This window comes from Microcaecilia unicolor, chromosome 11 (genome assembly GCF_901765095.1).
Source record: "Microcaecilia unicolor chromosome 11, aMicUni1.1, whole genome shotgun sequence".
Lineage (NCBI taxonomy): Eukaryota > Metazoa > Chordata > Amphibia > Gymnophiona > Siphonopidae > Microcaecilia > Microcaecilia unicolor.
Window position 1 is genome coordinate 104,778,076 of NC_044041.1, and position 24,973 is coordinate 104,803,048.

General features: G+C 41.7%; 1 protein-coding gene across 1 annotated transcript in view; it reads left to right on the forward strand.

Moving 5' to 3' along the window:
* The first annotated feature begins 310 nt into the window (after positions 1-310).
* MARCHF2 (membrane associated ring-CH-type finger 2) overlaps positions 311-24,973 on the forward strand; it is a 74,216-nt gene continuing 49,553 nt past the window's right edge. The window contains exon 1 of the mRNA XM_030219823.1: positions 311-374. The gene's annotated coding sequence lies outside the window, so the exon portion shown is untranslated. The remainder of the gene's footprint in view (positions 375-24,973) is intronic.

The following is a 24,973-nucleotide window of genomic DNA, read 5'->3' on the forward strand; positions in this document are numbered from 1 at the left end:
TTTCTCTGATTTCACCACCCTCCCGCGGTTCGGAACCTCTGTACTCTTGCAAATCACACAACACACCCCGACCCGTTCAGCATCTCTTTATCACTCTCAAGCTCTCTTCCCTTCGTCTAGCCTGCAGCCGGATATCTATGTCTCATTCTCATCATCATCACCGCCACCACCCCATGTCCCCCCCCCGGACCTACCTTCAAACATATATTTGAGGTCGCGCGACTCGCCAGCAGCGAGTCCGAGCTTCCCTCTCTGTTCCTCCCCGCCCCAGTGATGCAATTTCCTGTTTCCGGTGGGGCGGGATGCAGCAGAGGGAAAGCAGTCCAGGCCATCGCAGGCAACCTGTATGAATCGCAGCTGCCAACAGTTTGAAAGTAAGGCAGTAGGGGGGGTTGAGAAAGAGGGAGTGATGGCGGATGGGGTGGGGTTTGAGAATGAGGGAGCGATGCCTGACGGAGGGGAGGGGTGGGGTGAGAGCGAAGGAAAGATGCCGGACCGGGGAGGAGGGGCTGTCTTGTAGGGAGACAGATGGATGATGGACCGGGGTAGGGGGTGTCTTGTGTGAGAGAGATGCTGGACAAGGGAGGGGGGATGCTGGTTGGTTGAGAGAAAGAAATGCGGCGGCGAGGTTTAAAAAGAGATGCCGACCAAGTGAAGGGAGCACTGGTTCCTTGAATGCTTGTGAAGAAGGGACAGCCAAATGCGTGTGTCACAAGCCTAATAGGTATGATTTGGTCTTTTTATTTATTGGTCCCCAGTGCACCTGAACCTGTGCTTGCCAAGTCTCCCCACCCCAAAATCCACTTTCCTTACTCTGTTGCTGAACCCACTCTCCGTTTTCACCCCTTTTCCATTCCTGAGCCATCCGTTTCATCTTTCTCACTGTTCACCTATCTTTAAACCTCTTTTCAGCTTCTAAACCCAATTCTACCATCTGCCCTCTCCCAAATTCTCCATTTCTCCTTTATCAATATCACCTCTTCTCCTGTCTCTGAACCCACCGCTGCTCCTCACGTCTTATTAGTTTAATCGTTGGAGCAGCAGGCTAAGAACTAGGGCAGCCTGGTTCAAATTCCACTGCCGTTCCTTGTGATCTTGGGCAAGGCACTAGTGACCCATAGTTGAAAAGGGCCCTGTTGTCACACTGATTGTAGTGTGACAGCAGCACAGGCACATAAGTAAGCCAAACTTTCAATTGCTGTCTGTCCAGAAGAGGTGCTGCAAGAGGACTTCCAGAGCAGGACAGAACTTCCCTAGTAAGTTATTTGCTGGGAAATTGCTTTTAAATTTGGGGAAAGGTAGACTTAAAGTGTACAGCGCTGCATCCTATTTAGATTGTGAGCTCTTTGAGCAGGGACTGTCTTTTCATGTATGGTGTACAGCGCTGGTATGCCTTGTAGCGCTATCAAACATATAAATGGCGAGTGACCGACTCACTCGCAAATGCGCAGTAGAGACTTCCCTCTCTGTCCCGCCCCCGCGTCAATACGTGATGACGGGGGGGGGGGGGCGGGGCAGAGGGGGAAACTGCGCCGCCGAGGTTGCTGCCGCCACCCCTCCACCCGGCCCGGGCCCTATCTTCCCTTCTGAACTTACACATCCATTCGCCGAACGCAGCAATGCACATCAGCTGAGCTGCACTGAGCCCTTCCTTCTTTGCCTGTGGCCCCGCCCTCCTGTGACGTAACGTCAGCGAGGGCGGGACACACACAGGCAGAGAAGGAAGGGGCAGCTCAGCTGATGTGCGTTGCTGCGTTCGGCGAATGGATGTGTAAGTTCAAAAGTAAAGAGAGGGCCCGGGCCAGGTGGGGGGTGGCGGCGGCGGCGACTTCGAGGGGGGGAGCGCGGTGGCGACTTCGAGGGGGGGAGGGGAGCGGTGGTGACCGCGGGGGTAGGAAAACCTCAATACCAGCCCGTTTTTACGGGCTCAACGGCTAGTAGAAGTATAAGTAGTAGTAGTAAATAGGTAATCTCAGTGTCTTTATTTTTAAGTTACTCTGCTTATTTAGCAAAGGTAGTTTAAGGAATAGGTTTTTTTTTTGTTTAGCATTTAAAGTCTCCATTACAGTTTCATATACTAGCAGTTAAGGAACTATTCTAGAGTTTACCGTAGCATCAGTGTAGAGCAGATTTGATAGTCACAGGAAACCTGTTCAGAGTTTAATTCCCTCTCACCCAATCCTTGGTTTATAGGCCCTTGAACCAATTAATTAGGGCATTTGTATCAGCCAGTAATTAGCTGTTAGAAATAATCTACTTAGGTTTAGAAAGAGGAACCTACAAATAATACAAATAAAAAGAAATTTTAAAACCCTAAATATTAGCATAGCCTATAATGTAATTAACAATTATAGGGAACTTTAATCTACAAATTTGTACTCCATTAGCAACTTAATTAAAAAAATAATCAATAATAAGATGCAGACAGCAGTCCAGCAGCAAGATGGGGGCTATCCAGACTTTTGCACTGTCACATGTTGATTATCTCCCAGTTGTTGAGAGGTCATATGTGTGTACTATGTGCAAAGAGCTCGTAGCAGTCAGAGAATAGGTTCGATTCCTGGAGACTTGGAGGAGCTGAGGCAGAGAGATATTTAGAGGAGGCCTACAAGGACATATTAGAGAAATCCCACCATTAGTCTGGCAGCCTCTGTTCTGCCATGGAGGAAAAAGGTCACCTGAAGGGAAAGCATCGCCTTGGAGAGGAGGAAGTGATCTTGTAGCCAGGACCTGCCCCCCCCCCCCCCCCCAAGGGCTGTAACATCCTCTCACACTGAGGATATGTCTCCAGGGGCTTTGCCTAGGAGGGAAGGATTGGGATGGCCGTATTGGAGATTCATTCATTAGGTGTGTAGATAACTCAGTGGCTGGTGCATATGAGGATCGCTTGGTTACTTGGCTGCCTGGTGCGAAGGTGGCGAACCTTATGTGTCACCTAGATAGATTTTAGACAGTGCTACTACTACTTGACATTCTAAAGCGCTACTAGGGTTCGCAGAGCTGTACAATTTAACATAGAGGACAGTCCCTGCTCAAAGGAGCTTACAATCTAAAGTGCTGGAGAGGAACTAGCTGTCTTGGTAACATGCGAGTACTGACGACGTAGGAAAATGTAGGAGGGAGGTTCTGGAAGCCAAATTTAGGTTCTTAAGTAGACAGCTAAGATCCAGAACCTCCAGGGTAGCATGTTCACAAGTGCTTCCCATTTGAGGCTCAGGACCCAAGAGGCAGGCAGAGCTCCGGAGTCTCAATGAGTCTCTCCTCAAGACCCTTCACTGGCTCCCTATCCGTTTTCGCATCCTGTTCAAACTTCTTCTACTAACCTATAAATGTACTCACTCTGCTGCTCCCCAGTATCTCTCCACACTCGTCCTTCCCTACACCCCTTCCCGTGCACTCCGCTCCATGGATAAATCCTTATCTATTCCCTTCTCCACTACTGCCAACTCAGACTTTGCGCCTTCTGTCTCGCTGCACCATACGCCTGGAATAAACTTCCTGAGCCCTACGTCTTGTCCCATCCTTGGCCACCTTTAAGCTAGACTGAAAGCCCACCTCTTAACATTGCTTTTGACTCGTAACCACTTGTAACCACTCGCCTCCACCTACCCTCCTCTCTTCCTTCCCGTTCACATTAATTGATTTGCTTACTTTATTTTGCTTCAGCCACACCCAAAGGGAATAGAACTAAACGCCAAAGGTGTGGAGACGTTTTGGCAGGCGGGCTGAGTGAAATGCTGTCCTCTAGAACCGCAGACGCTCTCTGTCCTTGGAAAGCAGCAAAGATGCTTCCATTTTGTTCCCAAAAAGTAACTCTGTAGGTGTAAAATCAACCTTTGACCTGGTGGGGGAGTAGTAGGTAAGGTTGCCCTTATTTTCCCTCTCCTTTTCGGCGTCGTGCAAAAGTTATGCAGAAAAACACAGGACACAAGCAAGGAGCAATCAGCCTTAGGTCATATACCATCCGCCATCTTTGATCCCCCTATGAAGGTTACTATTGTAATAGGACATTTAGGAGTGGAGGAATAGCCTAGTGGTTAGTGCAGTGGACTTGACTTTGATCCTGGGGAGCTGGGTTCAATTACCACTGCAGCTCCTTGTGACTCTGGGCAAGTCACTTAAACCCTCCACTGCCCCAGGTACAAATAAGTACCTGTATATACTATATAAAACCGCTTTTGAATGTAGTTGCAAAAACCACAGAAAGGCGGTATATTAAGTCCCCATTCCCTTTCCTTTAGGAAATCCCAATAGAACAGAGCAAAGGTTGCAAATTATTCCTGTCAACTTCTAAGTAGCTTGTACATGCAAGGGAAAAAAAACACCTGAGTCTGTATACAATACTAGAAGCCTAAAAATAAGATACGAGAGTGTAGCGTATATAGCACTAAATGAAGAGTTAGAGATATTAGGTATCTCAGACCTGGTGGAAAGAGGGCAATCAATGTGACACAGTGTTACTACAGTATAAATTAGTTTGCAATGACAGCAACATGGAATCCTTATGGATAGAAATTCCTTGTGTGAAGTGAAAGAATATACATGTAGAGCTATACTACCATCCGCCAGGCCAGAATAAGCAGACAGATGAAGATATGTTAACAGAAATTAGAGAAGCTAGCAAATTTGGCAGCAGTGGGTGATTTCAATTCCTCAGTATTGACTGGTTAAATGCCACATCAGGGAGTGCTAGGGAGGTAAAAATTCCTAGATATAATAAATGTCTGATTCATGGAGCAACTGGTCTAGGAACTGGCAAGAGGGGGAGCTCTTTTAGATCTAGTTCTTAGTGAATGCAGGACTTAGTACAAGAAGTAACTGTGTTGGGTCTGCTTGGAAACAGGTGATCATACATGATCAATGCAACTTAACTGGAGTGCAGTCACTAAGGAAATCTACTTTTGTGGCATTTAATTTTTGAAAGGGTTAGTATGATAAAGTGAGGAGAAATTTTTAAAAACTCAAAAGGCTCAGCAGCAGAGGTTAGGACTTTAAATCAGGCATGGACGTGTTTAAAAATATCATTTTGGAAGCCAGACCAGATGTATTCCACGTATTATAAAGGTTGAAAGAAGAGCAAATGACAGCCAGCATGGTTAAGGAGAAAAAGTGTAAGAGGCAATTAGAGCAAAAGAACATCTTTCAGAATATGAAAATAAGATCCAATGAAGAAAACAAGAAGCACATAAGCACTGGCAAGTTAGATGCACAGCATTGATTAAAGAAAGCCAAAAGAGAATACGAAGAGAAACTTGCCTCAGAGGCAAAAACTCATTGTAATACTTTTTCAGGTATATCATTTAGTAATGTGCTTGGTTTTCTGTAGCAGAGCTGACAGGGTTGGGCTTCAGTCCTTTGGCTATGACGGAGAGTTCACTGCAGATTTTGAGGAAGGCGATTTAATGCTGTTCAGAGCTGAAAGTACTAACTTGACAGACCGAGAGGGAGGGGTGGTGGAAATTTCTGCCTCTTGTGGCTGTAGCATGTGCCAGATTATTTCAGGGAAAGCTACATTCAGGATTTTTGGCTGGTTTGATCTTTGTGGGAGAGGAGAAATGCTGCTGTGGAAAACACAGCAATAGGAATGAAGAAAACTTGATGGCAGTAAAGTTGATCCAGACCTGAAACTTGGCTTCCCCTCTTGTCACTGCATGGTATTTTTTTTTCTCCAGTTTGCAGGCTGCAGCAACTATGGCAGTGTGTGTTACATTCTTCAGTTTTCCCTCTCTTATACGGGTGCAATGTTTCATCAGATGTGATGGCAGAGTACTGGGTTCTGTGTTTAAGGCCTTTCTCCTTATTTGGATATACAATTGTTAGAGATATCCGACTCATTCTAGGTATAAGCTGTAGCTATGGCATCAACTTATAGACACTGGGTTTAGGTTAATATGTCTGATTATAGGCCTGCCCTGTCAGATACTCTTGTGTAGCCTATGTTTAGAAAGACCACTGCTAGAAACTTTGAATGTTTGTTAATAAACAACATTTTTCAGCTTCAGATGCTCCTTATGACCTCCTTTCCCTGAGAAACCCCAATTCGGTCCTTGAGGATTGCAACCCATTTGGGTTTTCGGGTCTCTAAAATGAATGCGAATGGGATCTTTATTTTTTATTTTATGTATTTAAACATTTTCTATCGGCCATGTAGGCGGAATACAAAAGCACATATACAAAGTCAGTAAAACAGTTAAAATAATATAAACAATTATACATTTAAAACAAAATCATTCTATAAATCATCTTAAAATATTGTAGGTTATAACATCAACAAAAACAATAGTCACAAATCGCATATACCATAAAATAAGAAAGCTAAGATTAAACCACTAATGCAACACATACACAGTCAGATAGAAATAGATATATTCATTATTTGATATACCGCCTTTCGACCATCACAGCAATCTGAGCCTTACTCCAACAAACTCTGCCCTCTGTAAAGTAATAACACCAATTTGCTTGCTCTGTGTCCCCTGTATGTAAATGTACCTCATACATGTTTGTTGTAGAAATCTGAAAATTCCACTGGATTCAGGACCCTAGGGTTCCTTGCTTTACAGTAGTATGAATCTCAGGGATAAGGCTATTCTTTTGTAGGGCAGAGTGCTTATTTATTTAGCCTTCTATACCATGTAGGAAGAAGGGAGCAGTGCGCTCTGAGACTCTCTCCTGTACATTATGGACAGTTGGGCATAGCTGAATGACTTTTCTGTAGTGTTATGAGAGATGGAGCAGAGTGCTGACTCGTGCTGTATGGTATAGTATGGAGAGGAATGGGGCAGAGCGCTGTCGCTCATCATTGTCTGTAATTTGGTTTGGAGATGGATGGTGTAGAATTCATTTTTCTTTACAAAGTCTCATATTAGTATTGATATTACACTCCTAGTAACCACTAGCCACTCTTAAAATCTATTCAAAATGCTTTATTAAACAATTCTTTTACCGCATAGGAATATACATATCTTTATAAAACACTGTAGTCTCCTCACTGCACACAGTGCTGATATTTTGTATGTGGATGTTGAACTCAAATAATAGCGAAAATGAGGAAGAGGGCTGTTCTGTATACGTTATGTGACAGCACATTTTGGATTAGCAACCCGCAGAGTTACGAGTTGCAAGAAGTTTGATTGTGACGCAGTGGATAATGAATTGAATTTCTGAACACAATTCGGGAGCATGAATGAACAATTTATTTTGGTGATTCTGTGTAATAACTTATGAAGACAACAATACTGTCCCATGAGAACAAAGGGAATTATATTGCCCGATGAGATGAAGATGGGACTGTTATTGTGATACTGGACTTTTTTCTTCAGCTTAAAAGTTTAACCCTTATATTAACAAAGTGTAAATTGGGACAGATACTGAATTATAAAAGTTTGAATAGAAATATCCTGATTTGGAGCTCTGAAGAGATGCTTGAGTGTTTAGTTTGAGTTTGTGAGTGAGTGGTATGAATGAAGGCTGTGTGCAGTGAAGATACTACAGTGTTTTATAAAGATATGTATATTTTCTGTGCAGTAAAAGAATCTACTATAATAAAAACTCACCCTCAACGTTCTGAGACCACTGACATCAGTGAGCCAAGCCCTGACTTCCTTCAAAAAGGTTCGAAGATTCGTGGTGGTGAAGCCACCAAACTCGCCTCCGGGCCCTGCCCTCGAGGGCAGAGCAATGGCAGAACAACGAAGGGGTTGGCAGGGAGGTGGGGGGGGGGGGGGAAATCGCTCCGGGCCCGCCCTCACGTCAAACGTCATGACGTTGGGGCGGAGCAATGGCAGAACACAAAGGGGTTGGCCAGGGAGGGTGTTTGGCGATGAAAACCTTGCTAGCGCCCGTTTCATTTGCTTTGAAACGGGCCACTTTTACTAGTTGTTTAATAGAGGCATTTTGAATAGATTTTAAGAGGTGGCTAGTGGTTACTAGGAGTGTAATATTACTTGATGTCACTAGATTGAATCAGGATACTTATTTTTGTTGTGATATTAATATTGATGGGATTTTAAGGAGAGTCCTTTTTTTTCAATTTAACATGCCCACCATATGTTTGGATGTTTCGTAGGTTGAGGCTTATACCTACTAAGTTTAGAAACAATTTTTGTATCATTTACCAGAAAATCAGAATCGGGATTTTCTCTGCCTCTGTTGACGGTTGTGTAATGATATAGTAACACATATGAAATATAGTAGATGACAGCAGTTGAAGACCTATCTGATCTATCCGTCCTGCTTTGCCCAGTAATTTGGCCACAACATGGCTTAATCATTGTTTATGCGAAGTCAGCATACAAACAATGATGCCATTATATCCATCCCTATAAATATGACGCTAATTTTCAAAGCAGATGGATGTCTCAAAAATGCCCCAAAGAAGGTCCGTCTGCTGAAAATGTCCAAACTCGCAGTTTTGAAAGGCAGAATTTGGAGGTTTTACACTGCAGTTTGTCCAATAGCAAGGGAGGCGTGTTGGAGGCATGTTTGGGTGGGACTAGGGTGGGCCCAAAATTAGGACGGCTTTCAGCAATAATGGAATGGGAAGAAAGGTCCAAGGCAACAAAGAAGGATGTTTTTATCTAGACCTATTTCAATACAATTCAGGTACAAAAGGGTACCCTGATTGAGCAGCTGACTACTGGAGATGAAGGCAGGACAGCTCTTTAATCTCCCAGTGTTATGACCCCCTCCCACTCCCCTAAGAAGTAAAAGTGACAAGTGAATACCAGGCTCTTTGACAGCTTCAGGTATTATGGCCATTCCTAACAAAGCAAAGCAAGTGTAAGGTATAGCCTAGTGTCAGTGCAGTGGACTTAGTTCAACAGGACCCAGGTGTAACTCCCAATTTAACTCTCTGTACAAATATGTGAGCCTTCCTGGAACTAGAAATACCTACTGTACCTGAATTTATATGACACCTACATAAGTACTAAATTATTTCCATACTGGGACAGACTGAAGGGCCATCAAGCCCAGGATCCTGTTTCCAACAGTGGCCAATCCAGGTCACAAGTACCTGGCAAGTCCCAAAATAGTGCAATACGTTTTATATGTTGCTTATTCTAGAAATAAGCAGTGGATTTTCCCCCAATCCATTTTAATAATGGGTCTATGGACTTTTCCTTTAGAAAGCCATCCAAACCTTTTTAAAACCCCGCTAAGCTAGCTTTGACAACAAAGTCCGAGTTATTACACGTGAGTGAAGAAATATTTTGTCCGATTCGTTTTAAATTTACTACTTTCTACTTCATTGTGTGCCCCTAGTGTCCTAGCTTTTTTGGAAAGAGTAACAAGCAATTCACGTCTGCCCATTCCACTCCATTCATTTTATAGACCTCTATCATATCTCCCCTCAGCCATCTTTTCTCCAAGCTGAAGAGCCCTAGCCGCTTCAGCCTTTCTCATAGGGAAATCCCATCCCCTTTATCATTTTTGTCTCCCTTTCATGTGCTCCTTTTCTAATTCCACTATATCGTGATGGCTGTTGTAGGTGGTGGACCTTTAGGTACAGTAGGCTTTAGCTGTTTTCTGGAGGGCACACAATAACATATAAAGGAGATTAAGGTGGGATTAGTACCTGGGTCCCTTAGTCCACTGCACTGACCACTAGGCTGCTCCTCTGCATGGTCATTTTTGTACAAATGATGCTGGACAGACATCTTATGCCTGCTTTTTTGGCATTCATATTTTGGAAATTGGCTGTTCATTTTGGATAGTTCACTGCAAGACGTTCTCACTTATTTTTGAGCAAGAAATCCTGATGTTTTTCCTGTTTGAAAATGACTGTGAGGTGGATAGGGGCTTTTTTGGACATTATAAGCAGGATGTTCTTTTGAAAATGCCCCTTCTAGCTAATTATAGGGTAGGCCTTGGTCTTACAGTTACAATACCTGAAAGCTTCTGACTTTTGGATTTTTTCCAGAATCTAAGCTAAAAGCCCACCTTTTTGATGCTGCTTTTAACTCCTAACCCTTATTCACTTGCTCAGAACCCTTATTTTATCATCCTCACTTTAATATTCCCTTATCTCTTGTTTGTCCTAATTAGATTGTAAGCTCTGTTCAGCAGGGACTGTCTCTTCATGTTCAAGTGTACAGCGCTGCGTACGTCTAGTAGCGCTTGAGAAATAAGTAGTGGTAGTAGTACAGAACTAGAGCTGTACTGATAGCATATTTTACTATTCTGCTGAATACGAATAATGAGCATTGAGCTTTAACATTTATTTTTATTGTTACATTTGTACCACCGCACTTTCCCACTCAGGCAGGCTCAATGCGGGCTTACATGGGGCAATGGGGGTTAAGTGACTTGCCCAGAGTCACAAGGAGCTGCCTGTGCCTGAAGTGGGAATCGAACTCGGTTCCTCAGTTCCCCAGGACAAAGTCCACCACCCTAACCACTAGGCCCACTCCTCCACATAGCAAATAATAAAAGAAGCAACGTGAAATCAGAAATCAAGTGTTTATTTCAGTAGGATTTAGCACAGTAGAGCCCTGAATTATTGTATTAGAATTTAAATCGCTATTTGGCTGAATATGAATATATTCTGGGCCGAATCGGATACAATATTTGGTGCAGCCCTAGCACAAACATTAGGAGTCTCTGATACCCTCTTTTTGAGACTGCCATTAAAGCAAAGTTCCACAGTTGAGCCACTTATCCAAGTTTTCAGCTGTCCATGCCCCGTTCTGTCCAAGTTCAAGGTAATCACTGCTTTTTTCCTCCATGCTATGTCCTTGGTCCCCATCTCTGGGCTGTTTATTGCACCATAAATTTGTTTACAACTTAAGATTAGACTGTAGATAAACTGTAATTTTGCATCCACATTTTCCTGTACAATTTCAAGTTCATTGTGGCTAACAAGCTAAAAAGAAGTCAATACAAAATATGAAACAAAAATATATAATCCCACACATATCAATAAGGAAAGAATCGTAAATATATAAAGAATTCTACAATAAAGCATAATAGGGAGAATGGAAGGGGGGAGATTAGGTACCAGGATCAATTGACAGACATTTTTGAAAAGGAAGGATTTCAAAAACTTACGAAAACCAAATAATCATGTTGGGATCTGTATTTTTCGGCAAGGAATTCTGCCATTTAGTATCTTGGTATGAAAAAGTAGCTGTATATATAGATTTATAAACTACTTTCTTATAGGTAGGAAAATGAAGATGCGGATAGGAAAATTAAGATACGGGTAGTCTCTTGCACCAAAGACTGAATTGGACATTTTTTTTTTTTTTAAATGGACCAAAAATTAAACACACAGAGCACAAAACATCGAGCAAATGTCTTTTCTTTTCTTTTTTTTTTTTTTCAAAGTGGCTGTTTTTCTGTTTTGAAAATTGCTATATTTCCCACTTTAATTTGGACATTTTAGCAAAATGTCCAAAGTTGGACTTAGACATCATATCGAAAATGCCCCTTATAGTAACCAATGGAACTTTCTAAGTTCATAAGTACATAAGTATTGCCACACTGGGAGAGACCAAAGGTCCATCAAGCCCACCATCCTGCTTCCAACAGTGGCCAATCCAGGTCACAAATACCTGGCAAGATCCCAAAAAAGCTCAATACATTTTATGCTGCTTATCCCAGAAAAAAAGCAGTGGATTTTCCCCATGTCAATTTAATAATGGTCTATGGACTTTTCCTTTAGGAAGTCATCCAGACCTTTTTTTAAATCCAGCTAAGCTAATCGCCTTTACCACATTCTCTGGCTTTGAAAATGATCCCCCTGGTGTCCATAAGAACCGGCCTTCAATAGTCTCATTCTTATTTATTTATTTATTTATTGATTGATTGATTGATTGATTAATTAACCACATCATAAAGATTCACCTAAGGCAGTATACAATTTTGACATTAAATTTACAATGGTAGCCACACCCCTTATACCAGCCGTGGCGCATATAAACTATCATTGAAAATACTATACGAGTATAGGAGTAAAAAATAACTTGTGATCTTTTTTTTCATTTTAAATAATATCTATAAGCTGTTACAGCTCTAATATACCCAGTGCAAAATAAGACAGCAGATATAAATTCTCAAATTGGACATCTTCCAAACATTAAAATGAAAATAAAATGATCTTTTTCTACTTTTGTTGTCTGGTGACTTTGTTTTTCTGATTCTGCTGCTCTCTGTCTGTTCCCTTAACTCCATTTCCAGGGCTTCCTTTCCATTTATTTCTTTACTTTCCTCCTTTCTTCTTCATTTTTTGCCCTACATCCATAGGTAAAAGCTGGGTCCTCTGCAGACTTGACTGGAGGAGGTATAGAGTGGTTCCAGCTTTTGCCTATTTTATTCATCCATGTGCAGTTTTTCTCCTCTTTTCCCTTTCCCTCATCTTGTCAGTATGCATCTCCTTCCTCTTTCTATCCACGTCCAGCATTTTTGCTCTTCCCTCCATCCATGTCCAGCATTTCTCCTCTCTTCTCCCCTGTATCCATGTTCATCTCACTTTCTCTCTGTTCCCTCCCCTCCATCCATGTCCAGCATTTCAACTCTCTCTTCTTCCCTCCATGTCCAGAATTTCTCCTCTCCCCCCTTCTTATCAATAGAAATCAAACAAAATAAAACATGGAAAAGAAAATAAGATGATACCTTTTTTATTGGACATAACTTAATACATTTCTTGATTAGCTTTCGAAGGTTGCCCTTCTTCGTCAGATCGGAAATAAGCAAATGTGCTAGCTGACAGTGTATATAAGTGAAAACATTCAAGCATTACTATGACAGTCTGACAGAGTGGGAGGATGGGGGTGGGTAGGAGGTATGCATGGGGACATCAAAGCATATCATTGATATTCTAACAGGATGGGTGTGGATAGGTGACGGGTGGGGTGATCAATAGAGAAATACAGCTTTATAGTTTATAATGGGCTAGGAACCCCAGATCCTTGTCCTTTCTGTTGGGTGTTAAAATATTCAATCATTCTGACTTCAAAGGTCTTACGTTCTTGTATGGTTTTAAACTTACCTTTCAGGATTCTCACTGTGAAGTCACTGGTACAGTGTCCTGGGTCCTGTAAAATGCTGACCAACAGGGGTGGGAGCCCTACTGGCACCAGTATTGTTCATGTGATGTCTATGTAAATTGAATCTTGTCTTAAGCATCTGGCCTGTTTCTCCAATATAGCATCCTTCATTACATTTTTACACTGAATGATATATACCACATTGGAAGATGAGCAAGTGAAAGATTCCTTTATGTTGAATATCTTTCCTTTGTGGATGACTGTGGGGTCCTGTGAAATATTTTGGCATAGTTTGCAACTGGATAAATTACAGGGAAGTGTGCCCTTCTGTTCCTTTTCAGTCTGTGATGGAAGTTTACTTCTGATTAGCTTGTGTTTTGAGTTGGGTGGCTGTCGGAAGGCCAGTACTGGTGGGGATGGGAAAATCTCTTTTAGTAATTCATTCTCCTGGAGTATAGGTTGTAGATCTCTTATGATTTTCCTCAGTTTTTCCAGCTCTGGATTGTATGTCAGTACAAGGGGGATTCTGTCTGTGGCTTTTTTCTCCTTGTACTGTAGCAGATTCTCCCTGGGTGTTTTGAGGGAGGAGGCAATATTCTTGGAGATTATTTTGGGGTTGTAGCCTTTCTGTTTGAAGGAAGCAGTCAGGCTTTTAAGGTGTCTGTCTCTGTCCCCTGGGTCAGAGCAGATATGGTGACCCAGGGGACAGAGACAGACACCTTAAAAGCCTGTCTTCCCTCCCCTCCATCCATGTCCAGCCCCACCTGCCTGCCCTTAGCTCCCTGACAGCCCTGCTTTCTGTTCTTGCCGCCTGCAACGTGTTTAAGTCTTTTATTTTATTTTTTTACCTGAACTTGCAGCACCGGCGTTAGTGAAAGGACCAGGCTTGCCTCCTCCAGCCTTCCCTTCGTTCCCTCTGTGTCCTGCCTTCCTCTGACGTAGCTTCCCATTTCCGCGAGGGCGGGACACTGAGAGAATGAAGGAAAGGCAGGAGGAGGCGACCTGGTTCTTTCACTAACACCGACACTGCGACTTCAGGGTTAAAAAAAAAGATTTAAGCGCGTCATAGGGCGGCAGGAGCAGAAGCAGGGCTTGCTGTCTGTGAGCTAAGGGCGAACAGGTGAGCTGGCCTTAGGAAAAAAAAAGTGCCGGTATGCCGTACCGGCGCATACCAGCACAAAAAAAGCACTGATAAAAAGCAGGGATTGGATTTTGCTCCCCTTTACATGCTGTGTCATATAAGCAAAGTTAAATTGAAGGGGAAAAAATAGTCATGAAGATTTCATTTTGAAATCCTTTATATCCCAAGCAAGGGCGCTGGAGACTCATGATCTGATAAGACATTCTTGCGTGCAAGCAAGCGTGGGAAAGGGCAATTATGAATAGACAGAAAAATGTGGTTTAACGACAGAGAAAAAGCAGATGGTATTGAAAGAAAACAGAATGATCTTTGAGGAAGATAATTTGTTAAACCTATATGAAAATAAAGGATATATAAACAGTTGAAGCTGTACATTATTTTGGAGAGACAGTGGCAGAGAACACTTATGTGTAGCGGTGGCTGTTCTCCCATGAGAAACTATTGATTATATCTGTACATTTATATATCTGTACTTTGGTAAGTAAATACAAAAATTGCTTTTCTCATACGTAGCCTTTCTAGTCTTTTATCACTTCAAAATTTTGTGGCTGGTACGTAATTGTTTTGGGGTGGTGGTAAAAAGACTGGATTATAACAGCATAGAGGGATGTAACTGGCATGAAGCGACAGGTACAACTCTAGCCACCTTACTGAGTAGATTTTGATGTATCAAACTGATCTTTATCTGCTGTCATTTACTATGTTAAGCATACTTCGCATCTGGATTATAGAAGATGCAAAGTGGGAACAAAAAGTCTTCTCATTTTCCTGTGGGGTGTTTTCTTTGAAAGTCTGCTCGTCAGCCCACTTGTGCCGAGTCTTTGCAGGCCTATACGCACCGCAAGCGGTTTCAGAATTCTCCTTATGATGATTTAAAACAGACTTGTCCAGTCTTCCTATCAGGGGCCACCTTTTATATTTTGTAACATTTGGAGGGCCAAAACACACGTGCGAGCATGCACTAATGTTTTTTCTGATAATCATACCATTCTGGAATTTTAATCCAAACTCTCTGGGTAACAATTCAGTAAACACATATCTACAGTCAATAAAATATGGATACCCAGAATTGTATGCACTGCATCTTGAATGAATAACCAGAAATCCTTAGAAAATGAATAATCCCACCACAAATGCAATGAGGTACCCAAAGCACCACATTGTTTCCAGTACAGGGTACAGCATTAAAAATTCCCCACTTAAAGATCAACTGATCATAATCTTCCATTGTCAAACACCTGATACCAGCATTAAAAATTCCCCACTTAAAGACTCAAATAGGGCTAAATCTGGAATACCTAGTTCCCCTTTATTTATGTTTAAAAAGTGAGCAAAGAATTAGTGCACCGTCAGCTGCAAGATACACTGTCTTGTACTGCTCACCTTTCGATGGAGAGAAGACTTTTTCTTATACCGGTTTTTACAAGAAATGAAGTTACTGGTTGTTAGAAACTTCATCCAAACAGTTCAAACTCACCCTATCAATCCTTCTACATCAGGTTTGTCGAGCCCACGAGCCAGAACTCAGCCTGCCAACCTCATTTCTTGGCCCGCAGAATGTCCTCCGATTAAGTACTCCCACAGGATCTGCTTCTCTGCTGCAACTGGTTTCGGTGCGCCATGAGGTTGACAGCCACACGGCAACTTCCGATGCCACGTGGCTCCGAACCTCATGGTGCACCGAAACCTGTTGCGGCAGAGAAGTAGATCCTGTGGAAGTACTTAATCGGAGAACATTCTGCGGGCCAAGAAAATGAGGTTGGCAGGCCGAGTTCTGGCCCTTGGGCTGCGGGTTGGACAAGCCTGATTTAGAAGAAGGATTTGGAGGGGTGAGTTTGAACTGTTTGGATGAAGTTTCTAACAACCATTGACTTGATTTCTTGTAAAAACCTGGTATAAGAAAAAATACCAAACATAAGGAATGAGTGGAAGCTTTAATACATTAATTTGGTTTTCTTAACCCCAGTGCACAAATAATACAATTTGGAGACACTTGTCTATTCAGAAAAGTGAATTTGCCCAAATTGGGGGGAAAAGGGAGAAAGCTCTGATTAAACCAGCAAGAAAAAAGAAAAGTTAAGAGTTTGAGAAGGCATCTTGCATAATGACTGCTTGTTGAGTGCTGGCTGGGAAGAAGCAAGGGAAAGGAAAATTTATAAAGATTCCATAGCTTCCAGTGCTGGCAGGGAGATGTCTTTTGGGTTTCCTTTTGTGGTTTTTCTCTCATGTGGAAGGCATGTTATGGGAGAGGCTGTATGTGAAGAATTCCAGCTGTAATCATTAAACAGCCCTACATTTCATGTTGATGTCTGCTGTATTTTACACATTTGATCGGAGTGTTTGTTTTGGGACTTATTTCCATCGTGCATTTTGTGTTTTTTCACCCTTTTTTAAGGCTTGTTTTCAGAAGTAAGCTGTGGAAACCGTAAGGCTGTTTATAGCTATTCTGCATACTGTTTAAGTTTTTTTTTTTTTTGGGTCTTTTACTAAAGGTTAGCTTGAGTTATCTGCAGGAGGGCCCATAGGAATAATATGGACCCTGATGCAGATAACTCGAGTTCATCTTTAGTAAAAGACCCCCTTAATTTGTAATTTTTCAATTTGTATTTATCTTTCATTACGTTTTATTCTTTAATTTTTATAGGGCTGCATTTCAACTAAAATGTGCAATCGCAGTTAATCATGCAATTAAAAGTATGTTATTTATTTTCCCACTGTAGCTCCTTGTGACTCTGGGCAAGTCAGTTAACCCTCCATTGCCTAGAATCACAAGGAGGGGGGGGGGGGGGAATAAATAACCTACCTTTTTTAATCATGATTTCAAATTTTAATTGAAATGCAGCACTATTTTTTTTTTTTAATCAAGCATATTTTATAGTACATTCCTTGAATTAAAATTTTGTTAACTTCAGATATTAAAGGTCAAAAGTCTTAGACTGACAATTGTGCATTAACTATATGTGAAAATATAGTTATGATAGAGGAGGTAGCATTCAAGGCCATCCAACAAATTATGTTATACCTTTTATAATATAGGAACCTTTTTACTAAGCTGCGGTAAACACTAGCACGCATACTGAGGGACACCCTCAGGCGTCCAGCTATAAGTTCCAAACAGCATGTGTTAAAAAAATATTTTAAAAATTTTGTTGGAGGGGGCAGAGAGTGAGTATTCCTGTGCTATGTTGCTAGTTTATCGAGCTGCTAAATTTATGGCAAGAAATTTCAGTATTTAATCAATCTCCGTTCTTATCCTTTGTTTAGAAGGAATCTTAATACTTGGCTTTTTCAGAAATATGTTATTGGTAGAATTTTATAGGGATTTTATTTTGATTCTGTAATCATTTTGATTTTTGTGATTCCCGGAAGTATATCCCGGTCTTTCTTTGATTTGTAAACTGCTTAGAACTTTTTTTGTTATAGCAGTATATAAATAGTATTATGTTACTTTTACTGCACGCTAACTGGATAGCACAGGATTATTTTATTTGTTCACTCAAGGCAGTGTACAGTAAGAATAAATCAAACATAAGCAATAGACAATTACAGCAGTAAAAATTTTCAGTTAACAGTACAAAGTATGGCATAGTATACTACTTATAATGTCAACACATTACGTAATAGAACATTTTAATAGACAGCATAGAGTATAAGCAAAGATGGAACATATAGATAAGAGAGTAAGAGGCGTTAGACAATAAGGTGACTAATTTAAAGAAAGTTGCACGTGATGTCAGAGAGATGATAATCTCAGCTAGGGTAGGAGTGGATAAAAAAATGTCCTGCTGCAGTATGTGCAGCCTGTCACTCACTCTGTGTGTGTTTGTGAGACTAAGAAGTTAGTTACTTCCATTAAAGGCCTAGTTGAAGACCAAGCTTTCACCTGCTTGCTGAAGTAGAGATAGTCTTGTGTTAAGCGGATCCTTTCAGGGAGTTCATTCCAGAGTGTGGGTGCTATTAGGAAAGGGATGGAAAACAAACACGAGGACGTTATAATGCCGTTGTATCGCTCCATGGTGCAACCGCACCTCGAGTATTGTGTCCAATTCTGGTCGCCGCGTCTCAAAAAAGGTATAAAGGAATTAGAAAAGGTGCAGAGAAGGGTGACGAAAATGATAAAGGGAATGGAACGATCCCTATGAGGAAAGGCTGAGAAGGTTAGGGCTCTTCAGCTTGGAGAAAAGGCGGCTGAGGGGTGATATGATAGAAGTCTACAAGATATTGAGCGGAGTAGAGCGGACAGATGTGAAGCGATTCTTTACACTTTGGGGGGGGGGGGGGGGTTGCCAGGTTTTTGAAGCCTGGAATGGCCGCTGTCGGAGACAGGATGCTGGGCTTGATGGACCACTGGTCTTTCCCAGTATGGCAGTGCTTATTCACTCCGGAGAAGGCTCGCTTGCGGGTATCACATCGTGTAATGTATTTTGGAGACGATGTGATTAGGGATACCCCTTGGGAGGACCTTTGTGTCCTTGGAGATGTGTAGAAGGTCATCCTGTTCAAGTACTTAGGGCCATTTTATGTTGCATTATCATGTACTATAGCATATCGTATTGTAATGTGATGTAGATATGTATGGTTATAAGTCACCTGGAGCACCCTTGCGCAGATGTCTGATAAATTTGGATTAAAAAAAGACTGCCTAAACCTGAAAATGTACTAGCAAAAGGCCTGTCACTGAGTAACAGAAAACTTCTGTCCGTTCGGTTCAGCCCTGACAGCACTGCTTCATGCTGGGCTCCCCCACAGCTCTAGTATAGGTTTCGGTTCCACTATACCAGGGGTAGGCAACTCCGGTCCTCGAGAGCCGCAGGCAGGTCAGGTTTTCAGGGTATTCACAATGAATATGCAGGAGATAGATTTGCAAGCTCTGCCTCCATGGTATGCAAATCTATCTCCTGCATATTGATTGTGAATATCCTGAAAACCTGACCTGCCTGCGGCTCTCGAGGACCGGAGTTGCCTACCCCTGCACTATACCTTTGTTAGTGCAACATGGTCTCCCTGTCCACCACACCGCTTCCTGCCAGGCTCTCTACAGCCACTTCAGAGATAGATGATCGTTACCGTTAGCATTGTTTAATTTTATGAACATGACCAACTGCCTTTTATAAAGAAGGAATTGGGGCCTCAAGACTGTCCTTCTGATTTAAGAAGAAAATAAAACAAACCCACATAGGGCAGTTAAAAAGATCAAGAAAACCAAAACAACTGACAAAGTAAGGGGCCCTTTTACTAAGTGCTGTTTTCATAACATAAGGAGGACATAAATTTAGAAAACAATATGAGGAAGCATTTTTTTGAAACAGCATATTTACAGAACTCTTTCCATATTTTATCTACTGGTGTTGAAATGAAAGTAGTACCTAGCAAATCCTGGTCTAAACTCTTACTCTTGCTAACAGTAATGATTTTATCACTAAAGTAATTCGCCAACTGCATAGCTGATGGTTTATTGACAACAGCCGAAGCTGTGCAAGATTCAATATTTGTAAGACTAGAAAATATTTTAAAAAGCATCTTAGTATCCATGGTCTTAATACTAACTAGTTTGGAAAAATAGTCCTCTTTCTTTAATTTCTCCTTAGTTATTTTTGCCAACATCTTTCTAATATTCTACATTTTAATTTCAAATCACGTAACTCAGAATCAAACCATTTATCAGAAGACCTTACTATTTTTACTTTGGTTTTTAATATGGTATTAATGTATAGGAAGTGAGCCTCTTTCAAATAAAGGAAAACTCTGGAACGAGAAGGTATAGGATGAAGAGGATATTTTTATTTATTTATTTTATTGCATTTGTATCCCACATTTTCCCACCTTTTTGCGGGCTCAGTGTGGCTTACAATAAGTTGTGAGTGATAGAAATACAATTTGTTACTACTCGGTTATGGATTACATTGTGAGGAGTTAAGCGAGACAAACTCAGAGTATCAGTAAGGGATATAACAATGGAAAAGAGCATTGAAACATTGGGGGAACAACGGGAAACTAAAAGGGGCAGTACATAACAACAAGAAAGCATATGGTATACATTTTCTATGAGTAGAAGTATGAGTGTGGTGAGAATTCAGGGTGGCTGTATTGAGCATTATTGAACCCTGGGTGTGGGCTTTGTGTTTTGGTTCTTTCCGTAAGTATTCTCAAAAATATGGGTCTTCAATAGTTTGCGGAAGGTGGCTTGCTCGTAGGTCGTTTTCAGGTTGCGCGGCAGTGAATTCCAGAATTGCATGCTCATGTAAGAAAAGGTTGACGCGTGCAGCGCCTTGTATTTCAAGCCTTTGCAATTAGGGAAGTGGATGTTGAGGAACGTTCGGGATGATCTTTTAGCATTTCTGGGTGGTAGATCTATTAGATCAGACATGTAGGCTGGGGCTTCACCGTGAATGATTTTGTGGACTAATGTGCATGCTTTAAAAGTAATGCGTTCCTTAAGTGGGAGCCAATGTAGCTTCTCTCGTAAGGGTTTTGCACTTTCATATTTTGGTTTTCCGAAGATGAGTCTGGCTGCTGTGTTCTGGTCTGTTTGGAGTTTCCTCAGTATTTGCTCTTTGCAACCTGCGTATAGTGAGTTGCAGTAATCCAGATGGCTGAGTACGAGGGATTGCACTAGGCTGCGAAAGACGGATCTTGGGAAGAATGGTCTTATTCTTTTCAATTTCCACATGCAGTAGAACATCTTTTTGGTTGTGTTGTTTGCATGAGTTTCGAGTGTTAGGTGGCGGTCGATAGTGACTCCAAGGATTTTTAACGTTTCTGAGATTGGAAGGTTTAGTTTTGGTGTGTTTATAGCGGTGAATTCATTCGTGTTGTACTGGGAAGTGAGTATCAGGCATTGAGTTTTTTCTGCATTTAGTTTCAAGCGAAATGCATCTGCCCAGAAGTAATCTAAGGAAATACTTTTTCATGGAAAGAGTGGTGGACGCATGGAATTACCTTCAGTTGGAGGTGATGGAGACCAGGACTGTGTCTGAATTTAAGAAAGCGTGCGACAGGCATGTAGGATCTCTTAGGGAAAGGAGGAGTTAGTGGTTGCTGTGGATGGGCAGACTGGATGAGCCATTTGGCTCTTATCTGCAGTCATGTTTCTATTAACACGAAGTAAACTGTGCGGTAACTAACGCAGAGACATGTTAAGGAGCTTTGTAGTAATTTAGCAGTTACCAAGACATAAACCATGCGTTAAATGCTTTTTGTGTTGGGAGTGTGGCATGGGCAGAGAGTGGGTGTGGAAGCATTAGCCAGTTAACGTGTTACGCTTACCGCATGCTACCTGGAATGCGAGAGCCCTTACCACCTCCTAACAAGGAAGAGGTAAGTGCTAACACACTAACTGTGGCCAGGTATTGCATGCTAACTGGGACCAATGCAGAACCAGAATTAAGAAAACACTGGTTCGACCCCCCCCCCCCCCCCATTGGTTGCCACGTAAAATTTGCAGCTACTGTGTGGTATAGTCACATTAAACTGTGGTGACTACAATTTTTAATGTGGTTTAGGAAAAGGGCCTCTAATAAAATTACTATAACCAAAACTCAACTTCAAAATTCAAAAACAAATTAGATAATCCTAAACCATTTTAGAGAAATGAGAAATCATTAACAGGGATTCACTACGTGCTGCACACCTGTTAGTATTCAATGACGTATCAGTACATAAGTACATAAGTATTGCCATACTGGGAAAGACCAAAGGTCCATCAAGCCCAGCATCCTGTTTCCAACAGTGGCCAGTCCAGGTCACAAATACTTGGCAAGATCCCAAAAAAGTACAAAATATTTTATACTGGTTTCCCAGAAATAGTGGATTTTCCCCATCCATTTAATAATGGTCTATGGACTTTTTCTTTAGGAAGCCGCCCAAACCTTTTTAAAACTCCGCTAAGCTAACCACCTTTACCACATTCTCTGGCAACAAATTCCAGAGTTTAATTACATGTTGAGTGAAGAAAAAGTTTCTCCGATTCGTTTTAAATTTACTACATTGTAGCTTCATCGCATGCCCCCTAGTCCTAGTATTTTTGGAAAGCGTAAACAGACGCTTCACATCTACCCGTTCAACTCCACTCATTATTTTATAGACCTCTATCATATCTCCCCTCAGCCGCCTTTTCTCCAAGCTGAAGAGCCCTAGCCTCTTTAGCCTTTCCTATAAGGGAAGTCGTCCCATCCCCTTTATCATTTTCGTCGCCCCTCTCTGCACCTTTTCTAATTCCACTATATCTTTTTTGAGATGCGGCGACGAGAATTGAACACAATATTCGAGGTGCGGTCGCACCATGGAGCAATACAAAGGCATTATAACATCCTCATTTTTGTTTTCCATTCAGCATAGTCTCCTCAGTCTTGAAGCTGAAGAGATTGGAGCAAATTAGAAGACGTGGTAATGTTTATGTGCAGTTGACTCATATCAGACAGATAGGCAGTAGCAAGCTCAAACAGGTGATGTGTCTGAATGGTACTCCATTGAGTGAATTGTTCCACAGGCTTCTGCCCTTCCTAGTATATACATGGTGCTGTTCTGCAGAAAGCCAAGGTCCTTAGACATCCCAATTCAGACTGCATATGTGAGAACATGGCTGTTGGTAACTCCACTGCTAATGGAGTCTTCTCCATAAATTCTACAAAGACAGAAGCAATGATAGTGTGTAGGAATAAGGGTAATTTACCTACCGACTTTACATCACTAGCATGATATTGTTGGGTTGTGCCCAGAAGTATCTTACCTCTGCTTTATATTAGACAATTAACTATTCATGCAGCTGCACATCAATAAGGTAGAAATCTCTTTTTATAAGTTGTAGCTTGTACCGCAGTGAGTAAAAATCTGCCTTTTTTTTTCTAAGAAATGGCTGTTTGATAAGTGAAACACTTACCGCCACCCATTGAGGTGGCCTTAAGGGTTCCTGCGCTAACCCAGCAATAACGGGGCAGCTTATGGCACTGCCCGATTACTGCCGGGTAAACACTGGCCCTACAAAAATAAAAATACTTATGTAGTGTGAGAAATGGCGCCCGCTAGGGGTAGGAGCTACCACTGGGCTTCTGCGGTAGCCCGGTGGTAGTTCCGGATTAGTGAGTGGTAACCCCATGTTGGGCTTACCGCTGCTTAGTAAAAGACCCCCTAAGTCTGTCCCAATACTTTTCACAAAGACCACTGACCATTTTAGTAGCTGCTTTCGGGACTGATTCAATGCTGTTTATATCTATTTGAAGGTGCAGTCTCCAGATTTGTACACAGTATTCTAAATGAGGGCTTACCAGAGTCTTATACAGAGGCTTCATCACCTTCTTTTTCCTGCTGGCCATTCCTACCTCTATGCACCCAGGCATACTTCTAGCTTTCACCGTTGCCTTTTCTTTTCTTTTCTTTTTTTTTTTTAATATTTAATTTTTGAATTTTTCATTACCAAAAAAAAAAGGAAACCATATGACAAAATATCCACTTAGGTGGCTTTTCCAACGCTATTGGAAATTGCACAATACGGCTACAAAAATATATATCACCGCCCTTCTCCCCCCCCCCCCCCCCCCCCATTACCCCCTATACACAGGAAAAGCTTAAGTGTCTCTTCTATTGCATCAACTTACACAGATCGGGACCAGAGGACCACTGTACATACGGGTCCCATACACGATGGTATGGTACTATGTGCCCAGTGTGCATCGCCGTTAGCTTTGACATTAAGTGAATGTAGTCCATTTTCTGCAAACCCTGCCGAAAACCTGGTATAGTTGGTTGTTTCCGGCACCAGCCAGCACCAACGTGCTAGCCACAAACATCGACGCAATCAGCTGATGCATGGAAGGTTTCGCCTTAAGATCGTCACTCCTCTTTTGTGCACAAGTTTTTCACCCCCTAAACTGTACCATTTCCCTTGGGGGCACTCAATAAAGCTACTAAGTAGTAAATATAAAACAAACTGGAGAAAATATTTCTTCACTCAACGTGTAATTAATCTCTGGAATTTGTTGCCAGAGAATGTGGTAAAAGCAGTTAGCTTATCAGGGATTTAAAAAAGTTTAGATAATTTCCTTAAAGTCTATAAGCCATTAATAAGATGGACTTGGGAAAATCCACTGAATATTTCTAGGATAAGCAACATAAAATCTAGTTTACTGTTCTGGGATCTTACCAGGTACTTATGACCTGGTTTGGCCACTGTTGGAAACAGGATACTGGGCTTGATGGACCTGTGGTCTGTCCCAGTATGGCAATTCTTATGTTCTTATGTTTTTGCAGCCCAGATACATGACCTTGCATTTTTATTTAGTATTAAATCTTAGCTGCCAGATTCTGGACCATTATTCAAGCTTTGATAGATCGTTCCTCATATTATCCATACTGTCAGGGATGTATATCCTATTGCAGACTTTCGGTGACATCTGCAAAGAGGCAAACTACTACTGCTTATCACTTCTGTAGCGCTACAAGGCATACACAGTGCTGTACACCATACATGAAAAGACAGTCCCTGCTCAAAGAGCTCACAATTTAAATAGGACAGGCAAACAGAACAACTAAGAGGTAAGGGATTTAGAGAGGTGGGGATAAAAGGGTACAGGGCAAGTGAGTAGTGGTTAGGAGTCAAAAGCAGCAACCTTACCAAAGAACCCATCAGGAACATCACGTACAAAAATGTTAAAAAGAACCAACCCAAGAGCTGAGCCTTGCAGCACACCACTGGTAACACCCCTACTCTCCGTTGACTTCTACGCAACCAGTTCTAAACCCTGTCAGTTAGTTTAGGGCCCATATCGAGGGTACTCAGTTTATTTATTAATCATCTATGTGAAACTGTGTCAAAGGCTTTGCTTTAAATCTAAGTACAAGCACAAAA